Source organism: Meleagris gallopavo, chromosome 6 (assembly GCF_905368555.1).
Source record: "Meleagris gallopavo chromosome 6, MGAL_WU_HG_1.1, whole genome shotgun sequence".
Lineage (NCBI taxonomy): Eukaryota > Metazoa > Chordata > Aves > Galliformes > Phasianidae > Meleagris > Meleagris gallopavo.
Window position 1 is genome coordinate 6,725,596 of NC_139409.1, and position 17,850 is coordinate 6,743,445.

At 42.3% G+C, this 17,850-nt stretch overlaps 1 protein-coding gene across 12 annotated transcripts in view; it reads right to left on the reverse strand.

Annotated features, from left to right (window-relative positions):
* KMT2C (lysine methyltransferase 2C) overlaps positions 1-17,850 on the reverse strand; it is a 188,101-nt gene that overhangs the window by 152,336 nt on the left and 17,915 nt on the right. The window lies entirely within an intron of this gene.

Sequence of the window (17,850 nt, forward strand, 5' to 3'; positions counted from 1 at the left end):
CCTTCTGGAATGACAGCTTCCTAGATATTTATACTTTTACTTCAACTTGCGTTTTACGTATACACATATGCTTCTAATTAACATTTACAGCATGAAAGTTTGATTCTACTCACACAGCCCCAAAAACTTCCTGAAGCCCTTCAAAAGGGCTCCAGATCCCAAAAACTGGCCCAGCAGCAGCTCTGTTTGCAACCACTTGGGAAGATGACATAGCCAAGGGAAGTACATGTGGGCTGGTTTAACTTCCAGCACCCCACAGCCCCTCAGATTTACCGAAGTACAACTCAGTGTCCTGACTGAACAGGTAGGATCACAGCTTGGCCAACCAGAGTGTTGTTCTTTTTTCTTTATCTTTGCACACACTGAAAATTTTCCTTGAAGTACCTAAGAGCCCACATATGACAGATGAATTACATTTGAGGTGCTTATCATCCATAGAAGCTTTAAAATCATGTGAACTTTGTAATCGACTTATTAAAGGCTACATTTTAAAAGCATCTTCAGTCGTGTTCAACATTTAATACACCAGCCACGAAGTCTTACTGCTCACAGAGCCACTGATGATGTGAGAAAGCATCATTATCCATGTGAGTCTGATATCCATAAAAAAATCCTGTAATTGCTTGACACCTGCCTTCCACAAAGGCACCCACGTTGCCATACCCTTTGTAGTTTGTTGCCTTGGAAAGAATTCACGCTTACTTTCTACATAAACTTCTCTGTTTTCAGTTTTCAGCTTCTGCCTCTTGGTGTACCTTTTCTGCTACACCTGGGAAGCTTCAAGCACTCAGCATTCTCTCTGCTGGAGATATTATGCACTGCCATCACGTTTCAATACGGAGCTGCAAACACCCTGCACACAATTCCTTGCACAAAATGCTGCTTCCTGGCCTCAGCCCCTCTGTGCACTTCCACTTGCTGACAGCACTTCCTTATTTTGAAGCATGTTTTGTTTAATCACACTTCAGCAATCCAAATCCCACTTCTACCTCTTCCCTTCACCCATCCTCATTGTTCCATACAGAGTTCACTAGCAATATTATTTCCAGACCACAGCTCAAAATATTCCAAACACTGGATTTCATTGCTGAAGGACCATCCAACCAACCCAAAGCTATGCAGTTCCCAAAGACAACAGCACCTTTTAAAGAAATCCATACACTTTCCAACTACATAAAAAACTATGCATAAAAGATTCCATCAGAAAACCCAACACAACCTAAGAATTCACACCTCTAAAGACTGTTTATGAAATGTATAGATGTGGCACCGAGGGACCTGGTCAGTGGGTATGGTGGGGATGGGCTGACGGTTGGACTTGATCTTAGAGGTCTTTCCAACCTTAACAATTCTCTGACTCTATGACCGTATATAATAACCAAGAAGTTAGAAGCCAGACATTCTCTACAGTTCTCCATTTTGCATAGCACACCACCAAGGCACACACCGCAGCCACCACGACATCAAGAGGCTTCCCTTCTCAGACAGTTGAGTCCTCCAAATCCTATTTATTTCATTGAGGGATTTCACCATTGCACAGGAATCATAGAATCGCTCAGGTTGGAAAGGACCTTAAAGGTCATCAAGTCCATCTGCAGCCCAACCATACTACCCTAACTCTAACAACCCTCTGCTAAATCATGTCCCTGAGCACCACATCCAAATGGTTTTTAAACACATCCAGGGATGGTGACTCAACCACCTCCCTGGGGAGCCAATTCCAGTGCTTAACAGCCCTTTCTGTAAAGTAGTGTTTCCTGATATCCAACCTAAACCTCCCCTGGTGCTACTTGAGGCCATTTCCCCTCGTCCTGTCACCAGTGAGAAGAGACCAACCCCGCTCTCGCTGTAAGCATCTTTCAGGTACTGGAAGAGAGCAATAAGGTCTCCCCTCAGCCTCCTTTTTCCCAGACTAAACAGCCCCAGTTCCTTCATTCACTCCTCATGGGCCACATTCTCCAAGCCCTGCACCAGCCTTGTAGCCCTTCTCTGGACCTGCTCAAAGGAGCGAGCACTCTGTACTTCAATATACTTGGTAGAATAATAAAATATTCTACTGAAATGACAAGATCAAAACCGATGACTTTATTGCTTCTTACAACTTTTGCACCGTAAAATTTGACACCAAGGTAGTAATTGGCAGGGACAAAATTATGTAGCAATTAGGGCATGACAGCAAAAGCAAACAAGAACTGAAAATGGGTTCGACACTTCTGGTAACAAGCAGGTAATTATCACAGCAGCTTGAAAGGGGCATAATCAACCAAACTGACATCATCCCTCCCACATAATAAAACGCGAAATCCCCTCACATGCAATGTAGCTTACACAGAGCTGGTAAATGCTGCTCGTCTGGTCTCAGTGTCTGCAGGGCAGCCGAGGTTACGTTTGGGGTAGCTTGGCAGTGGGCAGCATTTATTTATTTACTTAGACTGACAGCAACTCTCACATTTTCATCTGCTCTGGAATACCAAGATAATTAACAGCAAACAGTATTTCATGCAAATACCTTTGTTTCTTCTCTCAATGTAACTTTGTTTTCAAAGTTCCTAGAATACAGAGAATCTGTGCCTAAAGGAAAAGTTACCGTTACACCACTGCCTGCAAGATAGAATAGGCTGAATGGCTTTACTTTAAAAACAGAAAGTTACTGGTTTTAATTATGGTTAATTCCTACCTTCCAGACTTCAGCAACAATTCAGTTTTACCACTTTTTTCACAACACACATCACTTAAACTGAGGTGTGAACACGATCCCTTGTCCCCAAGCTTCATTATCTCATGGACATTTCTGCTGGCCACCTTAACACACAGCCCGGCCTCATCACAAATGGCAGTGGTTCCTCATAACGTATTTGAAGTCATTAAACTGCAATCTGTAAAAACCCATTCATTTATCTGCTGTCCACTTCGAACACTATTTTATCACAAGATTCCCACTCTATCAGTGAAGTGTTTCGAGAAGCTGTCAGCCCTGCCTCGACAGCAGCACTGCCAGAAGAGGGGGAAGACGGCTCGCTCTCCTTTTTGTGTATTTTATATATTCCCAAGCTATGTTCCTTTCCATTTTCTCTCTCGGTGTGTTGACAAATCCATTTACCTCAATACTGTCTGTCAATATCATTAGCTTGCTGTTTCTGCCTTCTTCCAGCTCATTAACAGCAGTAAGGCTGAATCCAACACTAATCCTACAGGCTGCCATTAACCATTTCCAGCCAGCGCCACGCTCTTAGCTGGGTTTCACTCCTTGTTCCCTGGATACAAGTGATTTCCAACGCACTGCAACAGTGGCTCAATTTGCATTGATTTTTCAAGTGAGAATTCCACAAAACATTTACAGAGTGCCCACACCTATCACTTTGTAAACCGTGCTGCACGTACTGTAAGTAAAACACACACGTTATTAACATTTACACCCTAGCTTTAATGCTAACCAGACAACAGAGTAAGGCAAACAGAAGCTCCTTGATTGCTGACTGCATGGTACTGATGGGATAAAGACGCTGAGATAGCTCCAAACCTCACCTTTTTTATGCACGTTGAGAATCATTAAGGTTGCAAAAAAAACCCACCAACGTGATCCAGTCCAAGCAAACCATTCGAACCAATTTAAATCTGAAACTACACACAAAGGTTAAAACTCTATCAAGTAACCTGTTGACTAAGAAAAAAATGATAAAAGAGTGAGTTTATCAGTTTAAAGCTACACCATGTGAGTTTACAAGGGAGGTGACGTGTTCCCAGCCCAGCTCCCCAAGCAGGCGCACTGAGAGGTGCCCTGGCAGAGGAACAGAAAAGAGCAGCTGCAATAAAAGGTGACTGCTGAAGTCAGTGCTGCCAGCAGGAAAAATCTCTGGCACCGTGGCCTTAAATGCCCTGCAAATCTCAAGCTCACTAGAAAATTTCCATTACTACCAACAGATAAGTAAATTGCCAGGAAACAGTTCAACGGATGTTATTTCATAATGAGAAGAAATGAGGTGGGAAACCTTCAGTAACTCAATCACCACCGTTTCTTCCCCATGCATCTTCCTTCTGTTTTAAGCACAGATCACTCTCAAAATATTGTTTTTCTTCGAGGTTGGGAAAACTATGGCAGCACACAAGAGCCTCAGTGCTCTGAATAGCAGAGAATGGATGTGTGAGGGTACTTTAGTCCTCAACACTCAAAGAGAAGCACCTAAGGCACACAGAAATTTCAGGTGCCAATATTCCAGCCTGCAAGCCACAAAACAAGCAGCTAAAATCATCTTGGGGGAACAGAAAATGCCTTTCTTTGCTTGTAGATCCTAGAATAAAGGAAATGTGGTTGGCTCAGAACCTGAGAGAAACTTTCTCCACCTGAACAGTTGGGAACAGCACTGTGTTGAAGACAGTACTTTAGAGTACAGCTTTGACAGGATCCGAGGCAAAGAGAGTGCTTTTGGTGTTGCTCTTCATTTCAACTCCTCTAAACACAAAGGCACACCCAATTTTTTATACCTCATGCAATGGCCTCATGTGCAGATGTGTTGAGAATTTACCTCTTCCAAGACTGAAATCACAAGCTGAAGTTTAGCTTACCTTGGAAACAAAAGCAAAGCAGGCAGGCACACCCAGCACCAGCACGGCCCAGCACTGATGTGCAGAATAACCCTACGTTGGTAGCTCAGAGCATAAAAACTTCAACTTAATAATAATAAGTAAAAAACAAACAAACAAACAGAAGAAGTGAGCTTTCATTCAATTGCAGTGAAAGAACTCTCTACTGTTTCTCCTTGGATGTGGACAGGAATACAAACATTCCAGCACAGCAAAGCTGAGAGCCTGACCCAAGGCCATCCCACACAGGTACAGCTCTTGATTATTAACCCATGTACCTTTCCAAGGACTTGCTCAAAGCCCCCCATCTCTGCTTTCTGTTAGCACTATTATGCTGGGAATGGGGATCAAATTCTGAATCATTACGCAAACCATTTTATTTCCTGGATCAAAACCTACATATTCCATACTCCTCCATGAGATTTTCTTCTGAAGAATTTTGTTCTTTTCTTCAAGGTTTGCTGGTCATTAAATTCAATGAAACAAATATCACAAAAAGCCATCACAGAAATTAACATTGTCAAATTTGATATATCACCACTACTACACAGCCAAGAGGGATCACAATCGATGCCTTCGATTTCTACAAGTAAAAATGCACTGATGAACAAGGAATGGAGGGGGAAAGGAGGGACACAAGCAACTTCATATCCTCCCAGAAGTCTCAGATTTAAAAAAAAAAAAAAAAAAAAAATTGCTGCTCTATTTCACCAGCTGCAAAATGTGATCCCTGCACATGTGTTATTCAAACAAGGTTTCGCATCATTAGGAGAAATTAGGAGCATATAAACAGGAGAGGGAATGACTGCTTACATGGATTGATAGTGATAGGACAAGGGGGAATGGTTTTAAACTGAGACAGGGGAGGTTTAGGTGAGATATTAGGAGGAATTTTTTCACTCAGAGGGTGGTGAGGCACTGGAACAGGTTGCCCAAGGAGGTTGTGGATGCCCCATCCCTGGAGGCATTCAAGGCCAGGCTGGATGTGGCTCTGGGCAGCCTGGTCTGGTGGTTGGCCACCCTGCACATAGCAGGGGGTTGAAACTGGATGATCATTGTGGTCCTTTTCAACCCAAGCCATTCTGTGATTCTATGAAATCATGTGCAAAATACAGTGGTGGTTGGATGCGTTACTTACGAACATCTTAAACCTGAAGCAAGCTTTCTGCTGCTTTTTATCAAGCAGTTGCTCTAAGGGAGGATAGCAACTATGGATGTTCTTAACACAAAAATCCAGGAGTTTTTACTATGTGCAAGATACTCATGTTTTAGGAGACACAACAGAAAGCACCAAAGCCATAGTTCTACGGACAACTGGTATCAAAGGAAAACATACTCAAAAGTAGTTGCTACCACAGGTTTAGAACTGTGATCTTGGTTCAGTACAGCAAAATGAGTTCCAGTGCTCTCCTATAACATTATTGTTAATAACTGCATTAAAGCAAAGGACTCATTCCTGCAGATGTAGGGAAACAGTCAAGCTCTTATTACACGCTTTTGAAAGGAAATTCATAAACATATATAAAAGTATGTCTGAAGTCACAAATATAATTTTAAAAAATTAATGGCCCCCAAAAAAAAACAACAAAAAAAAAACCTACTTAGAAACTGTCAACTTATTATTTAAGGAGATCTAAGAATACCAAAATATTTTAATACAATCATATAAAGTGAAGAATTAAGCCACATTAGAAAGCCTTCCCCTAAAGCCTCGAGTTAGTTCAGTGCTTCTTAGCACGGTTCCATGACAAAAATGCTTTTTTGTGTAGCAGAGACATACAAAAGGGTTCTTAGGGATGCCAAACACTTTCAGAACTCTCCAATGATGACTCATCCTGTTATGTATACAAAGCTTTCATTAAAAAAATAGTCAGTTGGCATCAGTACAGCTCCTCAGTTAGCAATCTTCAACTTACTGTTATTTCTTGCATAAAGTATTCTAAACACACTGCAATGAAGAATTCTGGTATGCTAATTCTGGGGAGGGGAACGTGCAAATTAACTTGAATGGCCTTTCTCATACAAAGAGCTTCTACTCCACAAAGTGCTCCAGGATGGAGATGGCCACTACCACCGTTTCTAGCTAAACAGAAATTCTTTGTTGCTCCATGTAGTTCCTTGCCAGCCGCACTGATCAACTATTTTGTCAGAACAAGAAAAATCTGTCTTTCAAAATAAGTCTCAATGAGTGCAACAAAAAGAATCACATCTTCAAAAAAAAACAACACAAACAACCACATCTCCCCAGTGATGCTGACAACTCAGATAACATTTTTTTCTGGCCATATCCTTAGAAACCTTGCTTGAATTCTCCCAGTAATGAACTTCTGTACTTGGGTATTCTGTTGAACTTCCAACAAAATTGCAGTAAGTTGAAAACATCCACGTAGGTACAAATAATTGCAAAACCACATTCACAGAATCACAGAATCACCAAGGTTGGAAAAGACCTACTTCATGATCATCCAGTCCAACCATCCACCTGCCACCAATAGTAATCACTAAACCATGTCCCTCATCTCAAAATCCAAACGTTCCTTGAACACCTCCAGGGTCGGTGACTCCACCACCTTCCTGGGCAGCCCATTCCAGTGCTGACCACTCTTTCAGAAAAGTAGTATTTCCTAACGTCCAGCCTAAATCTCCCCTGGTGCAGCTTGAAGCCATTCCCTCTAGTTCTATCACTAGTTACACGAGAGAAGAGGCTGAGCCCCAGCTCACTACAACCTCCCTTCAGGTAGTTACAGAAATGAAATGAAATGAATAGCACCTTGATGGGCTCATCTGCACAAACTGGCACATAATGACCAGGGAACGGTGTACAGAGCTGAATATCTACTCAGTGCATTGGAAATGATGGTGGCAAAGTTGGAATAGCACAAAGTTGGTGCTGGGTGGGTCCACACACTCACGCGGGAACAGAAAGAACACCTTATGCAAGTTTGCTACGACCTACTGAACCAATACAAGGCCGAAGGCGACAGTTTTGTGGATCACAACATTATCAGTGATGAGATGTGGTGTCACCATTACAAGCCAGAGTCAAAGCAGTGGTCCATAGAGGGGTAACATATGAATTCCCTGTTGAAGAAAAAGTTCAAGATGCAGCTCTCAGTAGTAAGAGGATGCACACTGTTTTCTGGGACAGGAAATACATGATCCTTCTGGATTTCCCTGACCTCAGATAAGCCAACAGCTGTGACCTCTGCATCACAGTGTTAACTATGCTGAAGGCAGGTGTGAAACACCTCTGCTGATGTAGATTTTATGAGTGTGGCATGAAGTTTTTGTTCATCACTAGTGAAAATACATAGCTAATGGGGGTACCTATGTTGAAAAATAGTGTTTTGTAGCTGAGAATTTGCTCTATCGAATGGTGTTATTGTGCTCTTTGGATCTGCTGTAGTCAGCAGCATTACTTACAGAGAAACCTATGTACAGACTCAGGTCACACCAACTGCAGATCTTCAGGTTAAAATAACATTTACCTTTTGACGTTCATCTCAAGATTTGTTTCACATAGGCAGCTCATCTAGAGCAACCCACCCACACAATGATCTTGCCAAATTCAAATGAACAAGCTAGGTAAAAGCCATTCCCTTTACTTCCAATCCTAGCCACTCACTTTCCTAGTAATTCAACTCCTACTGTTGATGCTTTTATAAACATGGCCACACATGCATAAGGAGCCAGCCTCAGTGCCAGCTATGCAATTTCTCTTGCCCCTGGAGACACTTCCCAGCACCTCAGATGTTTTCAGAACAGACATCTCCCCTGCTGCTGCCACACATACAATTTATTTTTTTTATAAACACCTCTTATCCATAGCAGTTACATGCACCAAATAACCTGACTTCAGAGTATCAAAAGAGAAACCAGATTTAAGAACTTCTACAGTATTTTCTACCCTTCTTCTTCTACAACGCATTCATTTGGAAACAGTGCTCCTCATCTGCCCAAATTCCAACAGCACAAGAACTCATCAGTCCCTCGCCAGTTATTTATGCTGCCCATAGGTTGAACCAACCTGTGCTACCAATAAGTTTATGCTTTTCATACTTTCTGCCAAAGCTACCTGCCTGATCCCAGATACAAATTAAGGGGATTCATGCTACCAATCTGAGCTTGAAGCACACCGATTTCCACCTTGTACAAAAAATAACCCTGAAGAACTACTCTTCTACTTCCAGACAAGATAACAGGGCTTGGTTCAGAAAGCATAGCTAAATCCTTTTGATTTTGTTAATTTAGATGTGGGGTTTTGTTATTTTCTCATAATTTATGCAGTACCATAGGTGGTCATGGCAAATTACCAGCATAATTTAGGCTGGCTCTCTACTGCAAGATTAGCTTATTAATTAAATGCAACAAAAAAAGACAACAGTTTTTGGGTAGTTAAAAAGCAAGAGCTATAGGAAAACATGAGACTCCCCATTAACACCAGTATTTCATATTTGTCTTTAGAAGGCTAGAGCTCCAATGCAAGCAGACTCCATTTACATACAGTATGTAATCTCCCACTGAGGGAAGGGATTAATAACGGCAGGTGCACTGAATGGAGCACATCTTCTGCAGAGGCTTGAATGAGGCTGGGGTTTGGCTGGGGACAGTCTTACAAACAGGACAGACGTTTCAAAACAGAGCAAATGTTAACAGAGGGTCTGACACAAAGCATGGGCTGGGCTCCCTTTAATGAGCAATTGATTTAATGAGGGACACTTCAATCATATTTTAATGAGCGTTTGCTTGTAACCTGGTCCCCCGGATACTGAAATGCTGGGGCAGCTCCCATACAGCTTCCTTGGCATTTGGTGACAGGCTCAGACTGGCCACTGCTTTACCCTTGAGGAATGGAGAATAAATGAATGCTGATGCAGCAGCTTTGGCTGATAACATGGATCTATCACTACATTGAGTTTTGGTCTTTTAAAGATCCGTAAATCCACAGACATCAGCATGATCAAGAGTGAAATCTAAACTCACCAACATCCAATTCTATCTGGAAACATAATAAGCAGAATAATTAAGCCCATCTATACCAGATTCATCATCCAGATCCAAACACTACATGAAAAAAAGAACAAAGCAAACCCCAAGCTATGATTGCTCTAGGCCACAAACAGTCAAAAAATACACCACCTCAAGGACCACAAGAAAATTTGCTCATATCCTTCTTTTCAAGCCCAGATTTTTTGTCACAACACCTTCAAATACAGCCCCATTTTCCACCACACACACACACACACACAAAGTTCTCACCTCCTTCCAGCATTATTCTTTCAGTTTTAGAGTTTCACTGACCTAATCCAGCGCCCTCATGGTGTTTGTGCACCTAATATTAGATGGACTGCTTTTTCTACACGAGCATTTTCATGCACCTTGATAATTAAAATCACAGTTCATAAACAAATGACAAAAAGGTGAATGCTGACTCTCCCAATAAATATTAAATGGTGCTACAAGGAGCTCAAAAAGACCCCTAGTAGAAGGTGATGGCTCTTGAGAAATGCACAGTTAAACTCTGGTTCTCCACATTCAGTGTGGCCAAGGTGAAGCTGGTTGCATTAAAGGGAAATGCTAACGCTTAGCAGATCTAACAGAGATGCATTCCTCAACTCCAGAAATCCCACAGTCCTTTCCCAACCTTCAGTAATTAGGAGTTCAGGGAAGCATCATTACAAAATTTCCTCATTTTTCTTCCTAGGCATCTGCTATTCACCCCTGCAGGAAACACGATGACAGGACATTTAGATCTCTGATCTGGCCCAGCACAGCCATTGTGACAGATCATTTCTGCATGTTATCTTACAGACTCTGAACCAAGAGCTGGCAAGGCAAAGGTCATCGTGCTGCCCAAATTACTTTGGCATCTAGAAACTGGTCTTCTTCACCAACACTGATTTTCATTTCCAAGCCTCCAGTGGTTTTTAAAAGTTTCATTCCTCTGAAAGATTTGCTCATGATTTCCATTGCCCACAGATCCTAACACAGTGTAACAGAGAACCAGTTCTGCACAGTGGTTGCAGAAGGGAAAGAAAAGCAACAGAGATGTCTGAGCATCCTCCCAAACACCTTCACGTTCTGCAGAGAGCTTTGTTCAGACTGCACCAAGTAAGTTACTGTGAGTGCCATTTACACCTTGTCCCTTAGTCAGATGGTCACTAACACTGGGGAAAAAAACAAAAAACAAACAAACAAACAAAAAAAAAAAAACCACAAACAACCACACAGAAAAAGAAAGCATTACATTGTGCTTTCCAACAACATGCTTTCGGTGTCAAAAACCATTGTTTTAAATACAATTCTTCTATTAAAGCAACACTAAGCTCTCCTGGCAGCTCAGTGGGTTCTCCCAGTACACACACACAATTCTTTGCACAGCCTCAGAAATAACCAAAATACCACTTTCCACATCAGATGACATTTTGCTGCAATCAACTAATTTGAAATAAAGCCCAATTCCAGAACATCAGCATTCCAACCTTAATCTTTGTAGAGAATTAATTTTTTTGCTGCTTGTAATCAGTTAAAAGACAGCACAGAGGTATTTGTAGGAGTTCATTTTGTTCTCCATCCTACAATATCAAGTATTATGGGTAGGTAACAAACAAGCTACCAGATACCAAAGCTCCTAATTGAATACTATGCATTCATATTCATAATCTTCAACACAAAAGGTGTGAACTCGTCTGAGAAGACAAGTAGACAATCCTTGCACGGGGGGATGAGGGAAAGCTCACAAAATGGTTGCCTGCAGGGCAAGAGGCAATGTATTACCTGGGGAAGACAAAGGGGTGAGTTTCAGGGCAGGGCTGAGAGGAAGACTTTCATCATGTGGTTCTATTTTGACACCAGTATATTAGACTCATGACAAGTTTGGGTTAACCTTTTTGATATTTGTCACAACCTGGTAAAGGAAAAAAGTGTATTTCACTGATCCTGCTGGTTCTGTCTCAGAATGCATTTGCTGGGGTAGCCACGGAGCTCTGCTGGCAAATCTCACTTCTGCTCACCAAGAACTTCAAGCTCTGACCATTCGTGCCATACAACAGTCAGAAAAGATAATGCTTACAGGTTGCTGAAGAGACCACAACCACCACTGCCTTTTCTACTACAAAAGGGATCTTCAAAACAGCCTTCCTCAGAACAGGTCTCCTATCCCTGACCTACAAATACACCTAACTCACAGCAAGAGCCAACTGAGCAGCTCTTCTTTATCTACCTTCTGGACTGAAAACTGTGCCACAGAATATGGAGAAAAGTTCCTCGTGGGTCCCTTCCAACTTGAGATATTCTGTGATTCTGTGATAAGGTGCGGAATCCTCCATGCACAATAATCACCTTTACAGCACTCTGGTTAAACTTAACACACACTATACTATCAGTTGTGAGCTGGATGAAACTGCATACCAGCTGTATGCAGGTTCCAAGGGCAGGACAGCCCCTGTGGGCTCCCAAAAAATCCAACCAACCAGCTGCAGATCTCAATGAGAGTCCTGGACTGCCCTCCAGTTTTCCCTCTACACACCCCAGACCTGTGATTCTCATCAGTATCTGGAAGCAGCTGGATTAAAAACTTACCAACTAGCCACTAGAAGGATGATGCAGAAATCAAGTGCAAATTTGTACAATTTAATACACAGTTTTGATGATTTCAGTTTGTTGTTGCTGTTTCACGGAATCTAAACGGACAAAAAAAAAATCAGCCTCATATTTTCCTGAAATCTGAAGAATTAAAAACTATGCTGCAATGTCCTGTTTACTTTTTATATAGCATTCTTTTCTCTAGCTTTTTTTTTGTCACACTTAGGAGCAGTCACTGGGAATTACTCAAAGCAGCAGCTACAGAAGGGACGAGGCGATCGGATTCTCGCTCATACTGATGAGCATTTATCTCTCATGATTATTTTATTCCAGTAGAAAACTTTCTATTGACTTCAGTTGTCTCTGAAACAGAATTCTGTACCTCAGAGAATACCCTATCATCCTGATTAATAATTAAATGAATCCATACTGTACTTATTCACTGATAGTTCTCTATTTAGAGGTCCACAGGCATCAATAATGAAAACTCCTACATAGTTTTGTGAAGCTGCCAGCAGCCAGACGATGAAGATTAGGCTGCCAAAAGAAAAGAAGCAAACATAGAGCATTGTTTACATACGTACCTGTTCATTGCGGGGGTTGGACTGGATGACCTTTAAAGGTCTCTTCCAACCCTAAGGATTCTATGATTCTATCAACAGCCATGAGAACCACCTCCCCCTGAGCTCCACTGCACACAGTTACCACTACAGAAAACCATCTTCATCAGCAGCAGTGACAGCAGTGGATGTCACAACTAGAAACAGCAATTTCTGGCAACCCACCGCACAACAGAAATTCTGACTTTCTGGTAATCAGAAGTCAACTGATTTCAAAATATTCCCAAGAGAGGCAGCAGAAACGCCTAAAATAGCAGCTATTCACCGATTCAGAGCTGGGATTCCAAAGCTTTCTATGGAAAAGCCACACGACCACCCAGAGTACACAAACAACTCCCATCAAGAAAAACAGCTACGTGCATTTCTGAAAAATGAAAGAGAAATTGATTAGCTGACAAACTCCTGCTTGTCATTCTACATCATTCTAGGTGAATTTTACAACCTGAAAACAAATATATAGGAAAAAAAATATTTTACATTTTGCAGAATTGTACAATAAGCTGAAGAAAATATACAGGCCACACTTCCCAGCTTAGCTTTAAGAATGTCCATTCAAGACTGCACTCAGGTCCACTATTCCAGGCTTCCTCAACACCACGCTCTTCTGCCAAGAACCAGACTTCAGATTGCCCAGTTGCTGTTGCTGGAGCTACATAACACTGCCTGCACATCATTCTCTATCAAGCCCGTCACTATCAAGTGGAGAACAAAAATCTCCACTCCCTTCAACAGGGATAAAACAGAAGATGACAAGAGACAAACAGAGGAAAAACCTGACTAAATGCACTTGAAAAGAAAGCCTGCTCACAAACAAGTACTTGCCCAGGATGGATTGAGATGAAAACAGAAGACAGAAAGCTGTGCTCCTCATCCTCAGGCCTCCCCCTGCCCTTTAGATTGCACACCTGGACACCTCTCTGGATATCCCTTATGTGCTCACCACAAATCCCAGATTCTTCCAAAAGCACTTTCCCCTGCTCTGGTACTCACTCCTATGTATAATTAGCCACCTATGAAAATATTACAAAGCCAAAGTCAAACCTCTCAGAGGAGAAAAAAAATCTGTCAGAAGTTTAAACCAGTGCTCCGACTGGTCAACCCAGCCCTTCTTCATAGGATAGTTCTGAACATCCAGTGCATGACAACTCCTGCCATGCCTGCAGCTGGTCCTTCTGTACACAATGACTGACATGGCAGTGACAACACCAGGCACACCTACTGCTTGGCCCAGATCAAATAACCTTTGAAACTATTATGAAATACCCTGATGCATCATTCTCCTTGACCACTGTCCATATCTTCCTGTTTAACTCATCCGTGCCTTCATTCTCAATGGTGTTCCACAACTATGTTGCCACAACCACCCGACCCACAAAGCACAAGAGGACTGAAGTAAAGCTCCAACCTTTAGTCCTCCTGGTTCCAGATACTCAGTGCTTGCACAGTCCCATCCTACACAGCCCTTCCCTCCCATGCTCCCTGTTTTGCCAGTAGTTTCATTGTTTCACAGTTTCCCAAGCGTGGAAGAAGCTTTCAGATTCTGTCAAATCTGAGATCCTTACATGGATCCTTGATTCAAAGAAGGCAGATTTCTTTAGATCTGTGAACATAAATCAGAATTCCACACGAGGTTTTCTGAATTCTGGGACAAAACATCGCTCTCATTCCACCTGGCATAATCCCATCTCAAACTGATCCCATACAGAATGATTACTCCAGAGCTGCCCACTGCAGAGTTTGCTGTGTTTTCTCTGTGGCATCCGATATTAGGCACCACCAGGGGCAACAGGATAACTCAGACCTGAAGCTGAAGCAGAAGCCTAACTATAGAACATGCCGTAATAAGCTGCTCTCACATGCAATTCTTGCTAATAGTCCTACAAAAGCCAGCTGCACTGCCTGTGGTTGGGGCACAGAAATTAACAATAAGGATAATGGAATAAGGAAAGGGAGACCTGGAGTAACAAGAGTGTGGAAATGCTCATGTTTAGGGTGAATGTCCCCAGCTCCATCTAAAAGAAAGCAATGCTGAAATTGAATTCCACCCAAGAACTGCAAGTTCTGATGAAAAAAAAATGAACACAATGCACAATGTCTCTAAATCACAGAATGGCCTGGGCCAGAAGGGACCTCAAGGATCATGAAGCCCCAACCTCCTCCCCACCACATGCAGGGCCACCAACCTCCCCATTTAATACCAGACCAGGCTGCCCAGGGCCCCATCCAATCTGGCCTTGAACACCTCTAGGGATGGGACATCCACAGCCTCTCTGGGCAGCCTGTTCCAGCACCTCATCACTCTTTCTGTGAAGAACTTAAATCATTGACACTTGGGCCTGGCACTGCATCACAACTTTGGGATGAAAATAAATCATAGCAAGACAACATATAAAAACTCTACCATAATGCTTCGTTGCCCATTCTGATAAATATTCATTATTTAGGGTGTTCAGTATTTGGAAAGCAATCTCTGACATTCCCTCTGTTAAAGACTCATTTGTTTGCTGAGTGCATTCCATATCAGATGACCAAATCCCAAGATGTGAACACCCCCAGATGTTCATCTATCCTTAATAAAATCTCCCTATTGCACCTCTTCCTCTGCTGAATTCCTCTGACATGTATTTCCCAGTTCATCAAAGCTATCTGAGGGCACAGAGCCAAGACCCAGTGAGCATCACAAGCCACAGACAGATGTTGGATATCTGTGCCATCACAACCGAGGACATTGCCCATGAACCAAAAGATGCCAAAAGGATTTTACAGAGGAATCACAAAATCACAGAACAGCTTGGGTTGGAAGGGACCTCAAAGATTATCAAGCTCCAACCCCCCTGTTGCAGGCAGGGCCACCAACCAAGACCCCAGGAAAAAACTAGCTGAGGGCCATTGAGAACTCTTCTTTAATGCTTCTCTTTTGGAACACATTACATATTAAAGTTTCCAGAAGCTTCAGTAATTACACAAATTGGAAGAATATAAATACAACAAAAAGTATTTCTTTCAGCTCTTAAAGTGCTCAGTGTGCTTCAGACAGCACTCCAGAGCCCGATTCCCTTCATTCTGGGCTGAGCATTCTATACTGCATTGCATACCAAGCACATGCTGCTCTGCACAACGTTTTCCATCCGCACATAAAGAAGAGAGGCACAGTTGCACAGTCATAAGAACTGAGCCCGGTGATGATAGCAGAATATTTCTGACATTATTTTAAGGAGCTGACTACATTTCAGGCTGGAAATGCAGGTGCCAAATGGCCCTTAGAACAAAATCAGAAATGAATACATGGCTTGCTTTCACTTTTGCTCAGCTGTTTACCTTTAAGAGATCACTTTCTGGCTACTCCAATGAACAGTCACATGAAGAAAGCTCAGGTGATACAACTCATTTCTATGGGCAAAACACGTAAAGGACAGCAATGCCCATCCTCCCCCCCAAAAAAAAACCTTTCAAAGAGCAGTTTTGCCAAAACTCTGTCTGAGGGAAAAGGGAAAAAAAAGGATATAAGTCACCCGAACACAGAGCCCGACAAAACAATGGAATAATGATACCAAAATTAATTATCCCTACCAACAAACAAACAAACACAATGATCTGGATGTCACATAGGCAGAACACTTGCACAGAACAAATGCAGTGCAAGAGAAGAAGAGCCATAAAACAGCTTGCAAAGACCTGCAAGCGGGGGAAGCAATTAAGTACAGATACTCAAGCTCCAAACATATTACTAAGTGAAAGGATATCTACAATAAGGCAGTAAAGGAAGTGTACACCAAATACTTTTAAATTAAACGTAGAGTGGTCATTAGCAAAATTAACAGCCAGCACAGACGCAGCTCATCTCATCAGCACGAGTAAAAGTGTATCTTTTCTCCTATCCCTGTTGTCTTGCCAATAATCAGCTAAAATATTTGCAGCTAAAATAATCTGAAAGCTGCAGTGTTCTCCAAAGCAAGTGTATTTGGCTGTGCAGGAATACCAAACTCAGCCTAGCACATCACAATGATGTAAAGAAAAACTTGTATCTGAGCTACAGCTGAGCAGCATCGCTTACTTCAATGCACAGCATTTTACACAAGCAGAGGATGTGGCTCTCGGCAGCCTGGTCTGCTGGATGGTGACCCTGCACAAAGCAGGGGGGTTGAAACTAGAGGATCATTGTGGTCCTTTTCAACCCAGGCCATTCTATCATTCTATGATCTCCACACGTGCTTCCGTTTTGTGATGGGAATACAGACCTGTGACAGCTTCTCTTCTTCAGAGGAAAAAGGAATGAAGTCACTTTCATACTTAATCTTCAGTTCCTTTAAGAACTGGAATTGCACCAAACAGTGCTCTTCAGAAGAATGGTAAGGCTCATTTTTCAATTATGTAATGAATCTGGTTACAGTATTAACTAATGACTCGCTGGTGCGTACCCAATACTTTGTATCAGAATCGTATCCACGATTGGAAATAGTTTCTTAGGGAAAAAAAAAACAACAAAAAAAAAACAAAAAAACCAACCCACACAAATAACTGCTCACAGCCTTCAAGTAGAACCACATTTGTTTTGAAAATCAGCCTGCTACTAAGTAATCTCACTGGGAAAAGGGGCCATCACGCTCCTCCATCCTTATCAAAAGACAGAAACAAAATACTTTCCCTTCCCAGATGGCACAAGTTTGCCAAAGCAGTGGTTACATAATCCTGGCTGTGCCTCAGACCCATTTGCTCACTTCTCCCACGGCAGCCAGCGCGGCACAACGCTCCGCACATCCATTTTGTGCGGGGAGCACCGCGGGTCCGAAGCAGCGGGGTTGGGGTTTATGTCCCAACGAAGGCAGCTGGGAAAGCGATGCCAACAGCCCAGAGGAACGCTTGGGAATGAGGCGGGCTGAGATGGCACTCAGCTCACAACTAGAACGTATGGAGTGCTGCGAAATAGCGGGGAGAGATTAATCCCATCGCTCCGCAATTCACAGCAGGAAATGAAACTGCTCAAAAAAAAAAAATAAAAAAAAAAAATAAGAAAGAGTTGTGCTATAGCTAACTAAATAAAGTCACGAATCTCAAAGAATACCTG